Source organism: Maniola hyperantus, chromosome 26 (genome assembly GCF_902806685.2).
Source record: "Maniola hyperantus chromosome 26, iAphHyp1.2, whole genome shotgun sequence".
NCBI lineage: Eukaryota > Metazoa > Arthropoda > Insecta > Lepidoptera > Nymphalidae > Maniola > Maniola hyperantus.
The window spans coordinates 2,509,211-2,529,098 of NC_048561.1; the positions used below are offsets into that span (position 1 = coordinate 2,509,211).

The 19,888-nt window shown below is 40.4% G+C and overlaps 1 pseudogene; it reads left to right on the top strand.

The window, feature by feature from the left end:
• Positions 1-10,175: 10,175 nt before the first annotated feature.
• On the top strand, positions 10,176-18,587 carry LOC138404196 (probable serine/threonine-protein kinase dyrk2; annotated as a pseudogene).
• The last annotated feature ends 1,301 nt before the right edge of the window (positions 18,588-19,888 follow it).

Genomic DNA, 19,888 nt, shown 5'->3' on the forward strand with positions numbered 1-19,888 from the left:
GGCGGCGGATGGCTGTCCAAATGTTGCACCTAGCCGCGTTTTCGTGACTGATAAAGTTAATAATATTAAGTTTTTAATAGACACTGGGGCGGACTTGTGTGTATTTCCGGTGAAAAATGTAAGTGGTAGTAAGAATAAGGTATTGGTCAAAACAACCGACTATAAACTTTTTGCGGCAAATGGTTCCGAAATTAATACCTACGGATTCATAGTTTTAAATTTGAACTTTGGATTGCGTCGTGAATTTCGCTGGCGTTTCGTTATAGCCGATGTCACCAGACCGATTATAGGTATAGATTTTTTGTCGTACTATAACTTGCTCGTAGATGTAAGGAACCGTCGGTTAGTCGATAACACGACTTCGCTTATTGTTAGTGCTATACCTGTTAATTCTTCTTCCGGGTGCTGTCAAATTAAAACTGTTACAGGTACTTCTCGATATCATGAGTTACTTAGGCAGTTCCCTGAGGTCACGCGACCCTCTGGTGAGCCTGCGGTGCAAGAGGTCAAGCATAAAACCCTTCATTACATCCGTACTACGCCCGGACCACCTGTGTACAGTCGACCACGCAGATTAGCACCGGACCGACTCCGCCGAGCTAAGCGCGAGTTTGAAGAGATGGTGAGAGCAGGTATCGCACGTAGGTCAGATAGTCCGTGGGCGTCGCCACTTCAACTTGTACCTAAAAAAGATGGGACCGAACGACCTTGCGGAGATTATAGAGGTGTCAATGCGCGAACAATACCTGATCGTTACCCAGTACGACACATCGCAGATTTTTCACATAATCTGCATGGATGTACTGTATTCAGCAAAATTGACTTGGTGCGAGCTTATCATTTGATTCCAGTTAACCCTTCAGACATACCTAAGACCGCTATAACCACTCCATTTGGTTTATTCGAATTTCCGAGGATGAGTTTTGGATTGCGAAATGGAGCACAGTCGTTCCAACGATTCATGGACGAGATTTTGAGAGACTTGGATTTTGCTTTTCCGTATATCGACGATATTTTGATCGCGTCAAGTGGACATGAAGAGCATGTTCATCATGTCAAGCTCGTTCTGGAACGTCTTCGAGATCATGGCGCTGTTGTAAATTCTGCTAAGAGCGTTTTTGGTGTACCAGAAGTCGAGTTCCTCGGATATCTGGTTTCGGCAAGCGGCACGAGTCCTACGGCAGAGAAGGTTAGTGGTATTCAGAACTTCACGCAGCCGAAGACCCTAAAGGAATTAAGGAGATTTCTTGGCATGATCAACTTTTATAGAAGATACTTGCCAAACGCTGCAGAGATCCAAGCGCCACTACACCGAGTCCTTTCTGGCCCAGACACTAAACCTAATACTCCCATCACCTGGACGGATGAGCTGGAGCAGGCGTTCAATAAATGCAAAGAGAGCCTTGTGAGTGCTACCCTGCTCGCTCATCCTCATCCGACTGCGGAACTGATGCTAGTGTGTGATGCGTCCGATGTCGCGATCGGCGCCGTTTTACAGCAGAAAGTTGAAGGTAAGTGTCAACCCCTTGCTTTGTTCTCTAAAAAGTTAACTTCGGCCCAACGGAAATATAGCCCTTTTGATCGAGAGCTACTCGCAATTTACGAGGCCGTCAAGCATTTCCGTTTTATGGTTGAGCTGAAGCCGTTTACGATCTGGACGGACCACAAACCTATTGTTGCTGCTTTTCGTAAGGCATCGGAAAAGTGTTCTCCACGTCAGTTTCGACATTTCGATTTCGTGTCACAATTTACGACCGACGTGCGACACATATCCGGACACGACAACGTCGTAGCTGACGCGCTGTCTCGGATCGAAGCTATTTCTGATGACATTAGTTTGGACAAGCTTGCTTCTTCTCAAGAGACAGACACCGAGTTGAGACATCTTTTGCACACTTCTTCGTCTTCGCTGGATTTGCAGAAAATCAGAGTTTCTGATTCTAGCGCATGCAAAGTGTATTGCGATGTTTCGGGTCCGAAACCTCGTCTATATCTAACACCTGAGTTCCGCAAACGAGCTTATGAATTAGTCCACGGCTTAAGCCATCCTGGTGCTGCGCCTACTATACGACTGATGGCAGAAAGGTACATTTGGCCTAGCTTACGTAAAGATTGCAGAGCCTGGACTAAAGCCTGCATTGCATGCCAAAGATCGAAGGTAGCACGACATACACGAGCTCCAGTTCAAGCTTTCTCTCCTCCATCTTCACGTTTTAGCCACGTCCATATAGATCTGATTGGGCCGCTCACTATATCGCATGGCTACCGCTATTGTTTGACTGCGGTGGACCGTTTTTCGCGCTGGCCCGAGGTGGTACCGCTTGAAGATATGACAGCTGAGAGGGTAGCCAGTGCCTTTGTGTGCACATGGGTTGCTCGTTTTGGGTGTCCGCGGCAGATAACAACGGACAGAGGACGGCAATTCGAGTGTCATTTGTTTAAAGAGCTTGCTAAACTGACCGGATCTAACCACCTAACCACTACTGCTTATCATCCCGCTGCAAATGGTTTGGTAGAAAGGTTTCACCGCCAACTTAAAGCTGCCATTATGTGTCATGATAATGAAAACTGGTATGAGGTGCTTCCACTAGTGCTGCTTGGAATACGCAGTGCCTGGAAAGAGAATTTGCATCGACCTCCGCAGAGTTAGTATATGGCGAAAGTTTACGATTACCTGGAGATCTTTTCCTGCCTTCTACGCCTGAAGTCACAGACTACAGCGATTTTCTGTCTCGTCTTCGCAATCATATGCGAAACCTGAAACCGGCACCTGTAGTGCGTCATGGTAGTTCGAAAACCTTCGTTCACAAGGATCTTTCTTCCGCTACTGCTGTATTTTTAAGGCAAGATGCTGTTCGCAGACCGTTACAGCCACCGTATTCTGGCCCGTATAAGGTTGTTGACCGTTCAGAGAAAACTTTCAAGATCGACATCGCGGGAAAAATCGTGACAGTTTCCATAGATCGTTTGAAACCGGCGTACGTCATGCACGATCCCGAACCTGACCCTCTTGCACTCGCGGCTCCAGAACCGCCTGTCTCTGGGCCTGCTTATGTTACCCGCTCTGGTAGGCGCGTTAGATTCCCTGCAAAATTTACGACCTAAAGGTCTCCGGGGGGGCTGATGTGGCGGACGCGCAGACTTCGGGTTTTTCCGCTGCGGTTCGGCTGGTGGTCGGGTTAGGGCGAGACGCCAGTGAGCTCTACACTCTGACGCGAAGAGGCCGCGCGCAAGGGGCTACGAAGCCCCGGTCGATCAAATAGTTATAAGTTTTAAAGTTATTTAGCATTTATCTAGTTTATTGTGAATATATTTTATATACATATACATAGGGTGTTTAATTACGAACATATCCCCTACATGATGAAGACTTATTTTATTTATTTATGTATTTTATTTCCACACAAAAAAAAATACTTACAATGTTAGTTTCTTCGTGCTCGTAAGCGCTTGGCGGCTTGTCTGAGCACTGCACATTCCTCTGTCGTTAATACTTAAAAAACCTTTTCCCTTTTTTATAAACTTATGTATAGGTACCTAGTTTGCACTGTTGTACGGAACCCTCGGTGGGCGAGTCCGACTCGCACTTGTCCGATTTTTTAATTACATTCCTTTTTAAATACATTACTGTTTAGTTTTTATGGCAAATTTCTTCAGGAATTGTACAATATCTTAACTGCATGCAATGAAGGCAAAGGTATTCTACTACGTTATCAAGAGAGAGAAGTGGTCTTGAATTTGCCAGTACTATCTGGAATCCTACTTACATTGTGCATTCTCAACGCATTGAAAGTATACAACGCGCCTTTACTCGACACTTAGCTTTTAACGTCAGTGGCATCTCACACAGACAGCCATATTATCAGCGACTGGCTGAGTTTAACATGACATCTCTTCGAAATAGGCGCGAAATACTTGACTTGTGCTTTCTACATAAAATATTACGAAATAAAGTTAAATGTAGTAACCTTCTCAATCGAATATACTTATCTGTTCCACATAGACACTCCCGTAGTTTTATATCCCCAAAAATCTTCCATATACCTTTCCCCAATCTCGTCTAGGAAATCAAGCCCCAATTATGCGCAAATATATGCAAAATTTAACGAAATATCAAAAAAGATACCTGGCATCGACATATTTCATGACTCAGCTACTGCATTCAAAAAAAAGCTCTTATCATTTTACGGTGGGTTCATCTCCTAAGTAACTTAGTTATTTGTTTAGTTAAGTAGTTAGTTAAGTTCTTTTTATTTGTCTAGATATTTTGCAAATGCTGTGTACACATTTTATAGATACATTTATCAGCCTGTGTTTGTTTATAAGTGTCGTAGTTTGTGTTAAATTAATGTATTGTGTGTTCCTAATAAATAAAATAAAATGAATAAAAAGAGACTGGTTTGCTTGAAAACACTGCTAGGAGGCGGCTGTGCAATATTATAATCAACAATGAATTAAAAAATGACCCTGCAAAAACTATCAAAAGTGCACGCTTATATCAGCTGGCGCTTGATATTCCAAAAATTTTCAAGAAAGAGAGTCCATCTGTTTATTTTATACCATATACGAGTTTTAGCCCAAACGAAAAAATATCTGCAAAGGGAAAATTGCTGGACTGCTACCGCCATAGAAGAGACGTGGTTTTATAAAATCAGGAATTGTAAAAGTCAAAGAGAAATGCTGTTCTACAACTTTGTCATCAAAACACGACTCACCACGCCCTAGCACTTGTGTCCAAGAAGCATTGCACCAATTGCAAGACAGGCCAGAAAGTGACATAAATGAAAAGATATGTAGGCGTGTCAATGTTATAATAGGTTTTACTGTCATAGATTCCGTGAAAAGAAACGTTGCATGAAGGAAGCTTTACTCTGTGAAAAGAAGCCATCTTGGATTAGCCGGCAGAGTTGGATTTTGACAGACACGCGTAGGTTGTCTGATTCAGAATTCACTCTAGCCTTTTTATTAGAATTCAGATTAGCTTCGGTAATTCGAGATAGGTAGCTTTTAGCGTGAATAATAATGATCGTGATATTTAATTCTGTGATTGTGATAATGTAGAATGTTTGTGTTAAATCGTAACCTTAAAGTAATTCTAACCTTTAATGCTATCCGGTGACTTTGTCTGCAAAGCACTATTAATAATGTTCGCGTAGTTGTTAGACGAATATGGAATATTAATTATATTGGTGAATATTAGAGTAATTCGTGAGTTAACGGTTGGCTCAGTGGATAGATTATTATAATGACATCCGTTAAGGTTATTTCTGCAAACGCTAGTAATTTAGAGTGTAATTGGAGATATACCGGCAGTTGAGATAATAATTAGTTTAAAGTGATAGTTTAGTGTGATAGTAATTTGCAGTTAACTTTGATAGTACCCGCTTTAGAAACGTATAACCCGTTTGGTTAAGAATCATTGATGACTCTTGTGTAGGGTAGACACTACCCTACACAAGAGGTAGGGTAATCAGACAATGAGTTTCCCATTAGATCGAATAGCTTGCATTCTGGTGGTTTCGAGGAAACCGGGCACGAGCTGGCGATCCCTTGAGTGGGATTCGCGTAGGTATAGTGTGGCGATTGCATACCTGGATGAATAGTGTTCGAGGCGCCGTAGCGCACGATGCTATGGCATTCGGTATGTAGACGCGCATAGAGTGGATAAGGTAGAGCTATTGTGATATTGCGAGTTAGTAAAGAGGAGTCAATAATATGATCTGGTTTAGATAGTGAGTGTCAATGCAATGATTAATTTAAGAGTGTTCATGAAGTTGAGATTGATGATTGAGCTAGTCGCCACGCGAGTTTCTTGCTGGCTCTTCTCGCGGTAGGCTGTAGCATTCCGAACCAGTGGTAGATTGTCTTTAGATGATCAGATAAAGAAATGGCTAGTGATTTGATTCAGAGGTTGCAATAGCAATTGTGCCCTAATCACATGATGCGATGATGCTATGATGATGATGATGATGATGTTGAGATTAGGTTAGAGTGAGGTGAGGGGTCGCTGTGAGGGGTGGTTGGAGGCGACCTAGGTAGGGTTAGGTTAGGTTTACCTCGTTACCTTGCGTTGATAGTTTCCCTGTGCTATACGTGAGAGTTTCCATGATAATAATTGAGGATAGTCCATGTTATTTGATAACACAAGAATATCGCTAGTTCACATATGCGGCCTGGTTCATTTTAAGAAAGTAAATCCCGACTCATCCAATAGGTTGTTTAAAGTGCTGAGAACTAATTGTAAAGATCATTGATTAAAGTACCTAGTGGTTAATTACTACGTTCTGATACGTTCTGATGTCGGCTGAGGATTAATAATAATAATTATCGGTCATTCTCCTTCCTATTTCTGATGTACGTGTCTAGCGCGCCTACATCAGAAGTGGGATGAGCACATGCCCACATTTTTGAAAGTTATGCCCACAGTTTTGCAAATAATGCCCACATTAGCCTGGTTTATAAAAGATAAAGTTACGAGAAAAGATGATATTAATTTGTTTAAAGAAGAAGAAAAGTTTTCCAATTTTAATACCCACAATTAGGCTTTGTTGTAAAAGTTGCAGAAAAAGATTTCGGGGTTTTACCTGAGAGTTAAAAGATCCTTAATATTTCGGATTGGATTCTCACTGCCTCTGAACGTGAAGAGTAGTAAATGGTGTGTGAAATGATGCTTTGTGTAAACCCCGTGATGCAGTGCATGTTGGTATCTATCTGGTATGGAATACTGGCAAGTGTGGTGTAGTTGATCGCAGGACTGGCCTATGCGAGTCAATGTTCTGAATCAGACTACGGTTTGACTATGACAATGTTGACTGTGGTGTAGTTGATTGAGAGACTGGCCTTTGCGGGTCGATGTTCCGGATCAAACTACAGTTTGACTATGACAATGATTATGACTTTGATGGTGAACTGGGTGGTAAGTGAATAGTCTAAACTCTAACACCCTTATTAATAAAAAAATGCTTACTTCAAGCATTATCCTAAGCTACACTTGGACTAGTTACTTCCAGGACCAACGTAGTATTAACAACGTTATTAATAAATATGGAGCTACCTGGATTTAACAATGCCAGCCTTACTTCGGGATGAAAGCGTGCACGTGTGGCTGCCCCTTTATTAAAAAGTGAAAAGAGAGAGTCAGCGAACGAACTGAATGCTGTGTGTGACAGTGACAGACGATTTCTCTACCTGGACCTATAACTGTCGACAGTATTTTGGGTTCGACTTGACTTCACAGCGAGTTCACAGCTGATAGCTTGCACCGCCATTTTTGTTTTGCAATTTTAACCGGCTTTCCAAAAGGAGAAGGTACTCAATTCGGCGCGTTTTTGTAAACCGATTTCTCCGAGGTTTCTGACCGATTTGCATAGTTTTTTTTAATTAGTAGAGGAAGTTCGCGAGACGTTACCATAAAAATGTTTGGATCCAACTATTTAATCCTGACGCTGCAAGAGTGCTGCACTCCTAAGCCATGGGACTTTGGAAAGTATTGATGGCAATTACTTAATTTATTACCCAGAAAATGTTTCAGTTTCACTTCATATTATCAATGAAATAATCTGAATTGATCTTGTAGATCACTTCGTTTGTGGCAGCGTGTGAACTTACGACATTCCACACTGATGGATGAGACGCTGACGGGATGTGTCCGGTCCGCTTCAGTATGTTGTTAGTTGACGTAATGGACAGATGTGACATTGAGATCATGACTAAATGGATGACCTTTAAATTGTGAAACATCAGGGACTCTCGGTCCATGTGTGTGCTTGTGTGTTGTGGGACTTGGTTGAATGAACACACTGCTTGCAGATGTTATGTTTTAGTAAGTCCCTGTGTCTATCCTGGTAAGGAAGTGTCCTTCCAGATGTTGTGAGTCTATCCTGGTAAGGAAGTGTCCTTCCAGATGTTGTGAGTCTATCCTGGTAAGAGAGTGTCGTCCGGGCCAGACTCGCAAGAGTTGGTTGAGGGGACACACTTCTTCCAGATGTGGAGTCTATCCTGGTAAGGGAGTGTCGTCCGGGCCAGACTCGCAAGAGTTGGTTGAGGGGACACACTTCTTCCAGATGTTGTGGAGTCTATCCTGGTAAGGGAGTGTCGTCCGGGCCAGACTCGCAAGAGTTGGTTGAGGGGACACACTTCTTCCAGATGTTGTGGAGTCTAGCCTGGCTGGAGGGATGCACTCGCTCAGTCCAGATGATGTTCGACCCTGGTTGAGGTGTATCGTTCGGGCCGCACCTGAAGAGGTCGGTTGAAGGGATGCACGCGCTTGCTCCAGATGTGTTGGATGAATGGACAGTGTCGTCCGTGCCAGATTCTTATGGGTTGCTTGAAGAGATGTGCTCGTCTTGTCCAGGTTGCACGCTTTTGTTGTGACATGCGTTGGTGACATGTTATGGTTGCGACATGCTATGGTTGCGAAGTAATTTGGTTGTGACATGCTTTGGTTGTGTTATGCATGCTTTATAATATGTAGTTTTTGTGCTTGTGCTGATCGTCAGGATGGACGAGCGGATGTTCTGACGATTGGAAATTGTTTGTGCTTGATACTTACTAGCTCCCGTGGACGGTCGCATGTCAGAATGGCCGTGTAGGCGTGTCAATGTTATAATAGGTTTTACTGTCATAGATTCCGTGAAAAGAAACGTTGCATGAAGGAAGCTTTACTCTGTGAAAAGAAGCCATCTTGGATTAGCCGGCAGAGTTGGATTTTGACAGACACGCGTAGGTTGTCTGATTCAGAATTCACTCTAGCCTTTTTATTAGAATTCAGATTAGCTTCGGTAATTCGAGATAGGTAGCTTTTAGCGTGAATAATAATGATCGTGATATTTAATTCTGTGATTGTGATAATGTAGAATGTTTGTGTTAAATCGTAACCTTAAAGTAATTCTAACCTTTAATGCTATCCGGTGACTTTGTCTGCAAAGCACTATTAATAATGTTCGCGTAGTTGTTAGACGAATATGGAATATTAATTATATTGGTGAATATTAGAGTAATTCGTGAGTTAACGGTTGGCTCAGTGGATAGATTATTATAATGACATCCGTTAAGGTTATTTCTGCAAACGCTAGTAATTTAGAGTGTAATTGGAGATATACCGGCAGTTGAGATAATAATTAGTTTAAAGTGATAGTTTAGTGTGATAGTAATTTGCAGTTAACTTTGATAGTACCCGCTTTAGAAACGTATAACCCGTTTGGTTAAGAATCATTGATGACTCTTGTGTAGGGTAGACACTACCCTACACAAGAGGTAGGGTAATCAGACAATGAGTTTCCCATTAGATCGAATAGCTTGCATTCTGGTGGTTTCGAGGAAACCGGGCACGAGCTGGCGATCCCTTGAGTGGGATTCGCGTAGGTATAGTGTGGCGATTGCATACCTGGATGAATAGTGTTCGAGGCGCCGTAGCGCACGATGCTATGGCATTCGGTATGTAGACGCGCATAGAGTGGATAAGGTAGAGCTATTGTGATATTGCGAGTTAGTAAAGAGGAGTCAATAATATGATCTGGTTTAGATAGTGAGTGTCAATGCAATGATTAATTTAAGAGTGTTCATGAAGTTGAGATTGATGATTGAGCTAGTCGCCACGCGAGTTTCTTGCTGGCTCTTCTCGCGGTAGGCTGTAGCATTCCGAACCAGTGGTAGATTGTCTTTAGATGATCAGATAAAGAAATGGCTAGTGATTTGATTCAGAGGTTGCAATAGCAATTGTGCCCTAATCACATGATGCGATGATGCTATGATGATGATGATGATGATGTTGAGATTAGGTTAGAGTGAGGTGAGGGGTCGCTGTGAGGGGTGGTTGGAGGCGACCTAGGTAGGGTTAGGTTAGGTTTACCTCGTTACCTTGCGTTGATAGTTTCCCTGTGCTATACGTGAGAGTTTCCATGATAATAATTGAGGATAGTCCATGTTATTTGATAACACAAGAATATCGCTAGTTCACATATGCGGCCTGGTTCATTTTAAGAAAGTAAATCCCGACTCATCCAATAGGTTGTTTAAAGTGCTGAGAACTAATTGTAAAGATCATTGATTAAAGTACCTAGTGGTTAATTACTACGTTCTGATACGTTCTGATGTCGGCTGAGGATTAATAATAATAATTATCGGTCATTCTCCTTCCTATTTCTGATGTACGTGTCTAGCGCGCCTACAGATATTATGGCTGAAAAACTGTTGCGACTCATGGGAAATGGTTGAACAATACTGGACCATTACCACAAAATATCGCGTGAACCTGTTACAGTCGAAAGATTTAACTATTCAGCAATATTACGACGAGTTTAAAGCACTGAACCAGCAAGGGGGCATCTTCTTGGTAAATAAATAAATAAATAAATAAATCATTTATTGTTCCAAAGCGTTGGTACAAGTATAAGAGTATTTTTCCGACATATTATCACGACAAAAGACTTTCTTAAGTAATAGGTTTATAATATTTAAATTTTAAATACGTATCTAGAATTAATTTCTTAGTAGGTCAGTAGGTAGGGGAATTTTTAACAGTTTATACTAGGTATTTAAACTTTAAATAGTACAAAATCATTATCATACTAACTAACTAATTAGTTACAACTTTACTACTTGGCTTAAAATTACCCTCGACCCCCAAACTAGGTTAACCCGTGTCATGGGGGTCAGTCTCTTCCCAGATATGCAATGACAAAAATTATTATTCTTACTTTAGAGTGTGTATGAGCGCGCGCGTGTTTCGGTGTATGGGTTTGTGTATGAGTGTGTGTTTGTGTGTGTATGTATGTGTGAGTGTGAATGAGTGTGTATATTCCTATTATATGTATGTATTACGAATTAGCTTTTCAGTAGCTTCATAAGTTAGGTTACTTAACATGTTCTTCAGTTTATTACTAAGTCCGTGTATATTAGTATGCGTAATTTTAAGTTTATTATTAATGGTTTTGTATAGATATGGTCCCAAATAGCTAAATTGGCGTTGTGCAAATGTACTTCTTGTTTGGGGTATGTGTATTACAGGTCGACGTTGGGAAGTACTGCCTAGTGGCGGAATTCGGTGCATCCGGCGGTATCGGGTAACGCTTCTATCTATATACAGCTGTCGTACCGTAAGTAATTCGGAGATTTTGTATAGCTCCTCAGTAGGGAATCTACGGGGTTTACCGAGCATCACCTTTATGATAGCTCTTTGCGCTCTCTCTACTTCAATAATGTGTGTAGTGGCTGCTCCTCCCCAAGCAGTTATGCAATAAATCAGTAGGGATTAACATAGTGATTTATAAACCTGTTTTGCCAATTTGTCATCAGCAACGTCACGAAGATTTCTAAATACTGGGATTAGCCTTCTGACTCTTTTAGCTAGTGCTGTGATGTGGGGGTGCCAGTTTAGATTTTCGTCGATGACAACTCCCAAATACTTCATAGTTACTTCTTTATCGAGTACTTCACAAGAGCAGTCGTTAGGAGGGACTTCTGATTTATTACAGGGAAAAGTGTGTAACTTAAGTTTGAAATTAGTAGGGGGCTGGGTAACTCGCGAGATACTAAAGCAAATGTACTTAGTTTTTTGGGCATTTATAGTGAGTAGATTATCTTCTAACGTTTTTGTAATCCTGCTAAGTCCTTTTTCAGCTGTTCTGCGGGTCTCATCCCATGTTTCCCCATGAAATATTATGGCAGTGTCATCGGCAAAAGCTATAAGTTGAGCATTGTCTAATTCAAGGTTACAAATTTCATTTACATAAGCTAGGAAAAGTGTCGGTCCCAACGTGCTACCTTGGGGTATACCGTGTGTCACATTTAAGACCTTGCTAGTATGTTCCAAAACTTTAACTTTTTGCGTTCTTCCTAGGAGGTAATTATTGAACCAGTCAAGTGGCGTTCCTCGTATACCAAGTCCTTCCATTTTTTGGAGTAGGAGAGGTATAGATACAGTATCAAACGCCTTTTTGAGGTCAAGAAATACTCCCAGGCATTTGTTTTTTTGATCCATGAGCTTGGTGACAGTACTGGAAAAGGAGATCACAGCATCTTCTGTAGACTTGTTAGCCCTGAATCCATATTGGTTACTTGCTATCAGGTTGTGTCGTTCTAAGTAGCTTATCAGTCTTGTATTAACCACCTTTTCCAATACCTTACTCAAGGCTCTTAGTAGCGAGATGGGCCTGTAGTTTGAAATAGACAGTTTGTCTCCACTCTTATAAATTGGTACGACTATCGCCTGCTTGAATAATGCTGGGAAAGTACCTGTCATCATACTGAGGTTACAAAGATGGTCAATAGGAAAGCAAAGGATATCCCGGAACTTTCTCAATATACTCGTAGACACCCCATCATCGCCAGGTGCACAGCGCATTCTGAGGTTTCCCAGAATACCTCTAATTTCTGTTGGATCTGTGGGGTTCAGCAACATCGAATTCCCTTTATGTGCGTAAGCATTCTAATATGTAAGCATTCTATATAATGCGTAAGCATTCTAATATGTTACTAATGGTTGATTCTCCTCGGAAAATATTCTCTTCTCAGAAACTAGTCATTTTTATTTTAAGTATTTAGCAAAATTAACAATGGCACATGAAATCTTACTCAATTTTAAGACAAGAATTATTATTAAAACATAATTATATCTCAAATTAAGTAAGATCTCATGTGCCGTTGTTATTTTTGTGACTGACATATATATCAACGCACAGCCTAAACCGCTGGTCCTAGAGACATGAAATTTGGAGGGTATGTTCTTTGTAAAGAGTAGGTATCCACTAAGAAAGGATTTTTTGAAATTCCGCCCCTAAGTATGGAAGTTTGTATGAAAGTCCGTCATTTTTGAAGTTACATCGATGAAAATTGGTATTTAAGCTTTCGGTTCAAAATAAAAAAATACGTATTTCACGATTTTTGGAAATTCTACTACCGAGGGGGTTAAATAGAGGATGGAAGTTTGTATGAAAGTCCGTCATTTTTCAAGTTATTTGCACGAAAATTGGTATTTGGGTTTTCGGCAACAAATGAAGAAATATGTATTTCAGAATTTTTTGAAATTCAACCCCCACATCGATTTTCTAAATTCCACCCGAGCGAAGCCGGGGCGGGTCAGCTAGTACTTAAATAAAAACATTGCCACGTATCTGAGAACCGAGGAAATAGATCTCATTCTAATATTCTACTAACTCTCCAACACTTCACAACAGGTTCAAAGTAACGGTTGAACAAGCTTCTATAGTATTGTTTGTAAATATTATTCTGTTGATTTGTCTTACAGCTATTAAAAGACTACAAAAGTATCTACCCGGATTGCGACGAAAAAGTAATTGAAAATTGGCTTACAGTAAGACCAAAAATTATCGATCTAGCCAAAAAACGTACTGATACAATGTTGAAAGATATTATGAAAGACGCCGATAATGGTAAGTATTATCAAATACTTCGTCAATAACATTCTTATCATTATTAAGTGCTGAAGATCCTGTATAACACTTGTTTTTGCTTACAGCTAGCGATGAGGTAATGAACATAGCTGCTTTTATGGCCATTCCCCTTCTAATGACCACTGCGAATGTTAGTAAGACAAAATCTAAAAAATCTAAGGGTCTGCGGCGGCCATCGAAACAGGAGGTGCAAGAAGGGTTTATTACCCATGTAAAAACTGCCGCTGAAATAGAAGAAACCATCACCCGTCGTAAAGTGAAACTAAGTAACTATGATTTGACTTTACAGTCATTCATAATAATTGTTGGACCCATTATCAGAGAAATAAATAAATGCACGATACATTGTGGTAAACACGGTTCGTTATGAGGTAACATCTATTATGAATGCTGTAGATGCATGCTTCAAGATTATATTCATTTTGAACGCTCAATACCCTGCCGAATCCATCAATGTATGGCAATTTATACAGATTGCGCTCTTCAAAAAGAAGACCAAATATGATAAAATTTATACAACACACTTATCACGGATCTTAACATTGCAATAGTTGATGGTAATTTGAAAATGTTGACATGTTTTCTGTGTTTCAAAACTTTCAATAATGACCGAGGATTATTTAAACATTTCATGTTTCATGGGACACATAATTTTTCTACATATCACTGTGTGGAACATGGCTGCAATCGGTCTTTTCACTTGAAGAATACGTATCGTAAGCATATTTTAAGATTTCACGTTTCTGTTGCTGCTTCTTCGTGAGCCAGATCGAGATACTTGCGTTTTTTCTCCGTCTCAGCTTTGACGAGGTTCACAAGCGAGGGTTGTCACATAAGGAATTAATGAAAAATCAAAAAATATTTATTTGTTAGAAATACCAAACTTATTCTAGAACATAAAAATTACAAATCGAAAATATCATCTAAACCACCGCAACGAGGCAGGGTGCCCAGAACGCTGGCAGCGTTACCTCGTTGAATGGCCAGACTAATATGCTGACCGAGGTAACTGCCAGCCCTCCGGTCCCCCGTGGATTCCGCGAGACGGGATGAAAGGTCCTTAAAAAAGGATCTAGCATCCTCGCCCCACGAACCCATGGTCTCCACCCCAAAAGGCACAAATATGAAACTATTTTCTACATTCTCGTATTTGCGCCTCTTGGCCCTTTCTGCCTTAGTAGCCGCCGCTCCGGCCGCCACGGAGGTCGCCTGTACGTGTGACAGTGCCAGTGTATCCACACACGTGGCATCCCACACAAGCGACCTACCTTGCTTCCATGGGACAAGAGTCATACCGTCTGGTCTCTTGCCATCGCTACGTGCCAAACCATTTGGTTCCAATACTGCAGGCACATTAGCCGTGACAAGAGACCTACGTATACGAGACGCGCGCGATCTCTTGCAGAAGTTGATGAATTTATCAACTCCTGCAAAACGTCTGCACAAAGCGCGTCATCCCACCCCCTTTGAGAAAATAAAGATACTGGCTCATTACTAGGACATGCTAAATTGAAAGCATCTCTAGCCTCTGCCAAATACGAAAGCTCTATAGAACCCAAAGATAGATTTATAATATTGCCAAAGAGCTTTAACGTACTATACGCAGAAGATAGAAAAGCTGGTAATGATACACTGCTAATTTTACGAATGCCTAAACCACCGTAGCGAACCGGGAGTGAAGCTTGTGTCCATGTCGCGCCATCAAAAGGACAATTTAGAACTTCGGAAAGTGTGTTTCTGATTGTTAGAAAAACAATGTATATAATATCTGGTATACGCTTGTTATAAATAAATTAAAAAAAAAATGATCAGTCAGTCAGTCACCTTTTCCTTTTATATATTACTAGAGGATGCCCGCGACTTCGTCCGCGTGGATTTAGGATTTTAAAATCACATGGGAACTCTTTGATTTACCACAAAAAAATCATTCAATTCAATGTACTTCATTATATTGTTTGCTCAATAAAGCTGAAACAGATTGTTTAATTTAATTACCTAAATAAAAATAGAAATGAATATATTTTAATTTAATAAAAATAAAAGTTCCTACGGGTCACTTAACAAGTTAGTAAATAATAATAAATGAAAAAAATATTGTAACACCCATTTTATTTCTCGACCTAAAAACTAGATGGCGCTAGTAGGATGTTACTTCGCGCTACTCCATACCGTGGGGCCGGGAATATATCGGCCAGCTTATGTTTAAAGGTACGGACAGACGTGCTCATTACTAGCACGAAAGCATGCTTTTATTGAGCAAGTGCTCATTAGTAGCACGTGTGTCATGTAATGAGCATGCTTATTTATAGCATGCTCATAAATCAACCGACGTTTGATTTTCGAGCATGCTACCTGAGGCGCGGGTAGAAGGGGGCGTGCTCCGAGCGCGTCTGAACAGGTTTGCTTATTAGCATGCTATTATCCATTCGATCTCGATCCGTGGCAGGCGACTGTTATTGCGTCAAAAATAAAAACGAAAATTGATATGTCGCGTTGGGGAGAAGAAAAAACTTTGCTTTTTGTGTCACATTATCGAAGTTACGAATGTCTGTGGAACACACATTCTCCTTTATATAAAAATAATATTGCACGAAATAATGCTTATGAGGCTTTATTAAAGGACATGAATGATTCAAGTTTAACAATGAAAATAATTAAAATTAAAATTAAAAATCTAAGATCTATGTATCATGCCGAAGTGAGAAAAATTAACAGTTCGAAGCGGTCCGGAGCCGGTGCAGCAGACGTTTATAAACCACCCATGTCATGGTTTACGGAAATGAATTCATTTATGGCAGACACGGACGATTATCGTGAAACTATTGAATCCGACTTAGTGGTAAGTATCTATTAAGTTAAATGTTAATCATATGATCTTGCCATGGCAATGCCTCTGTTGTTTCGAAAAGTTGTGCATAAGCGTTTCTTATTGCCACCGCTCGTCGAGAGGCGTGATTACTTCGAGTTGCTGGTAAACTTTCCATGGCTATGCGCAATTGATCTCTCCATGATCCTCGTATAACAACATGTTGTTGTATGTCTTCAAAATCAACACATCGTTGGGTAATATACATATCAGACGTTTTTCGAAGCCAATTGTGTAAAGAACAAGCAGCCAATGTAATCGTGTCAATTTTATCTGGTGTCATATCTATATTGTTAAGAAAAACCCGAAATCTTGTAACTAAAATCCCAAAGGTATTTTCAACTATTCGTCTGGCTCTAGACAAACGATAGTTGAATATTTTTTCTTTATGCGTTGGTGTCGTTCCATATGGCTTCATAATATAAGTTTTTAGTGGAAAAGCAGCATCTCCTACAATGACTGATTCCTCTGGTAGATTGAGAGTATTTCTTTCCAAAGCCGTTCCCAAGCTAGATTGTTGAAAAACTCCTCCATCGGAAGCCCTTCCATTGGTTCCAATATCCACATACGAGAAACAATAATCATGGTCAACTAATGCCAGGAGTATAACGCTGTGAGAACCTTTGTAGTTGTAGTAATCTGAAGAGTCATCAGGAGCAAAAATATTTATATGTTTTCCATCAATCGCTCCCACACATCCTGGGAAATTCCATTTTGTTCGAAATCCATGTTCAATGCGCTTCCATTCTTCATAGCAAGCAATCTGAAATAAAACAACAATATTATCTTAAAACATTTTACACAAGTATGTATAAGTACAGTCGCCTGCAGATAAAACGGACCCCCCCGCCTTACAAATAAACTATAAGTAGTGAGGGTTGAGGGGTCCGTTTTATCTGTAGGCGACTGTACCTAACAAATTAAGTACAAGTACCTTTATAAGAACCTAACTAATATTATTTTTTACAGGAGACAGATACATCAACACAAGCTACTGACTCGATACCGACACCGCCGCCACCGACACCGCCACAGTCGGCGTCGATCTCTGAGGAATCACGCCCATCTGACGATTATTCAGGAAGGCGAAAAAAAGTGAAAAAATAGGCGAAACAGTTGGTGTTGCTGAGGCTCTAAATCGCTTACAAAATATATCTTCCGCGATAAACAACCGAAACGCAGAAGACGAGTTTCATTTTTTTGGAATGAACGTAGCGTCTCAACTGCGGCGACTTCCATTGTACGAAGCATTAGGCGTACAAAATGAAATACAAGCAATTTTGACTTCGGCTAGACGTCGAGATATGTATCCTAATTTATCTGTACTTCCAAATTCGAACACACAAACCTACAATTATTCACCTTCAAACCTTCAACCCATCACTTCAACACTTTCAGCTTCGAACACGCAAACGAACATCCTTCAATCTTCAAACATTCAACCCATCACTTCAACACTCCCAACACACCCAGCTTCGAACACACAAACCTACAATTATTCACCTTCAAACCTTCAACCCATCACTTCAACACTCTCAGCTTCGAACACGCAAACGAACATCCTTCAATCTTCAAACATTCAACCCATCACTTCAACACTCCCAACACACCCAGCTTCGAACACACAAACCTATAATTATTCACCTTCAAACCTTCAACCCATCACTTCAACACTCCCAGCTTCGAAGACGCAAACGAACATTCTTCAATCTTCGAACAGTCATATGCTTTCATATTCAAACATTCAACCCGACACTTGTGCTTCGAACTATTCTACACTTTCACCCTTAAACATACAAAATGACGCAGATACACCCAATGCCCAATCACAACAAGGTCATGCTCAAATAGATTTGTTGAGTGAGGCATGGAAACTTTCGTAAATTATTCGCTGCTATTTTGATTATTATTCGAAATATGATTACATTATAAAATTAAATAAAACCTTTTCAAATATTCATACAACATTGTTTCACTTACCCGAATGTAATCCTTTAATGCCATGGATATTGCAGCACAAACTTCAGGTATAAATTCAGATATTGTTGATCTTCCAACCCTGTGAAGTGCTGATAATGTGTATAAAGAATCTCCGACAGCTAAATATCTCAATGTAATTTCCAGTTTTACTTTAGCTGGAATAGCATCTCGCATACAAGTGTTTCGTTTTTGTATGACACTCTCAATTTTAGAAAGTAGCTCATCAAATTTATGCGGGAGTATGCGCAAATGATTTTTATAACTGTCGAGATCTTCGCTTCGCATCTCTGCCAACAATCGATTACTTGCTCCCAGTAATTGTCTTCTGTTTATCCAATTACGAACCCAAACTCTCCTTTTTTTTGTTTTTTTCTTTTTCACCAAAATGTTCTTACACAATTCCGTTGCGAGCAATATGATTATTTTATTGAGTTCTGTATGGATAGCACTGTCACTATAATATCTTTGTACATCCATTTTGTCCAAGAGCCTGGTGCCAAATAGCAGCTCGTCTGTCCGGTACGTTTGCTTTGAGCATGCTTATTTATGAGTATGCTTCCAGCAAGCATGCTTATTTGCTGGCAAATGTGAACAGTTGCATGAGCATGCTAACTTTAAGCAAGCATAAAAGCATGCTTTTTTTGAGCACGTCTGTCAGTACTTTAACAAATCATCCTTCGCCCAGTACTCATACGAGCAACGAACTCTGCATCCACACCTGCTGGGACAGAGTTTAACGCCAGTATCAGTAGTACCTATAAAATTCTGCATCCACATCTGCTGGGACAGAATTTTACGCTAGGTTTAAGTTTATCAACTGTCACAAACTGTAATAGTGGAAATATATACGTTTTTTCGTCAAGCTCCTCCTCTTTTCTTCAACGCCTGAGACACCCTCTCTACAATATATAATAAATGATAAGAAATAAATGACAAAGCGAGCAGACAATCCTCACATTTTATAAATTTTCGTAATTTTCTTACAATGAATCCAGCAATGTAAGTTATTATTTCTTTCGAAAATACAGTCAGTCTGGATGGGTCAGCCAAATAATCATGGTCATTATCAATGACAGATTCGGATACAAAAGACTGCTGCAGTTTATCCTTTGCAGAAGATTTAATACATTTTATTTTATTTTCATGACGGATGTCACTAAAAGTCATTATGTCTTCCAAGGGAATACAATATCCAGATGTTAAATGTTTTATTTCACCATGTACTATAAGGCGTTTATAATTTTATATGCACTTTGGAACTGAAGCGCTGTAGGATTATTATTCAATCCGCCTTTAGACCGTACTGCACTAAAAAACACTCTAAGTGATCTTGGCTCAATTTATATGTGGGTATAAATGTTAATGTTCACGGTTCAGTCACAGTGAGTGTTCGGTGCACTGCTCGCCTAGTTATAGCGTTCTTCTCATCTAGCGGTAGGTCGGCAGTGCAGCTGTCCGCTTCTTCGTGAGGAAATCCCTTAGTTGTACTAGTGTAGCCTTGTTCTTATTTGGTACTTGTATCTTCCTCCACTTGCTCTTCATGTTGTTTGGTAGCTTAGCTTGGAGGTACTGCGTAAGCTCCGGCGACTCGATGTATCGTTCTTCCCCGAGTGTCTGAAAGAGAAGAACT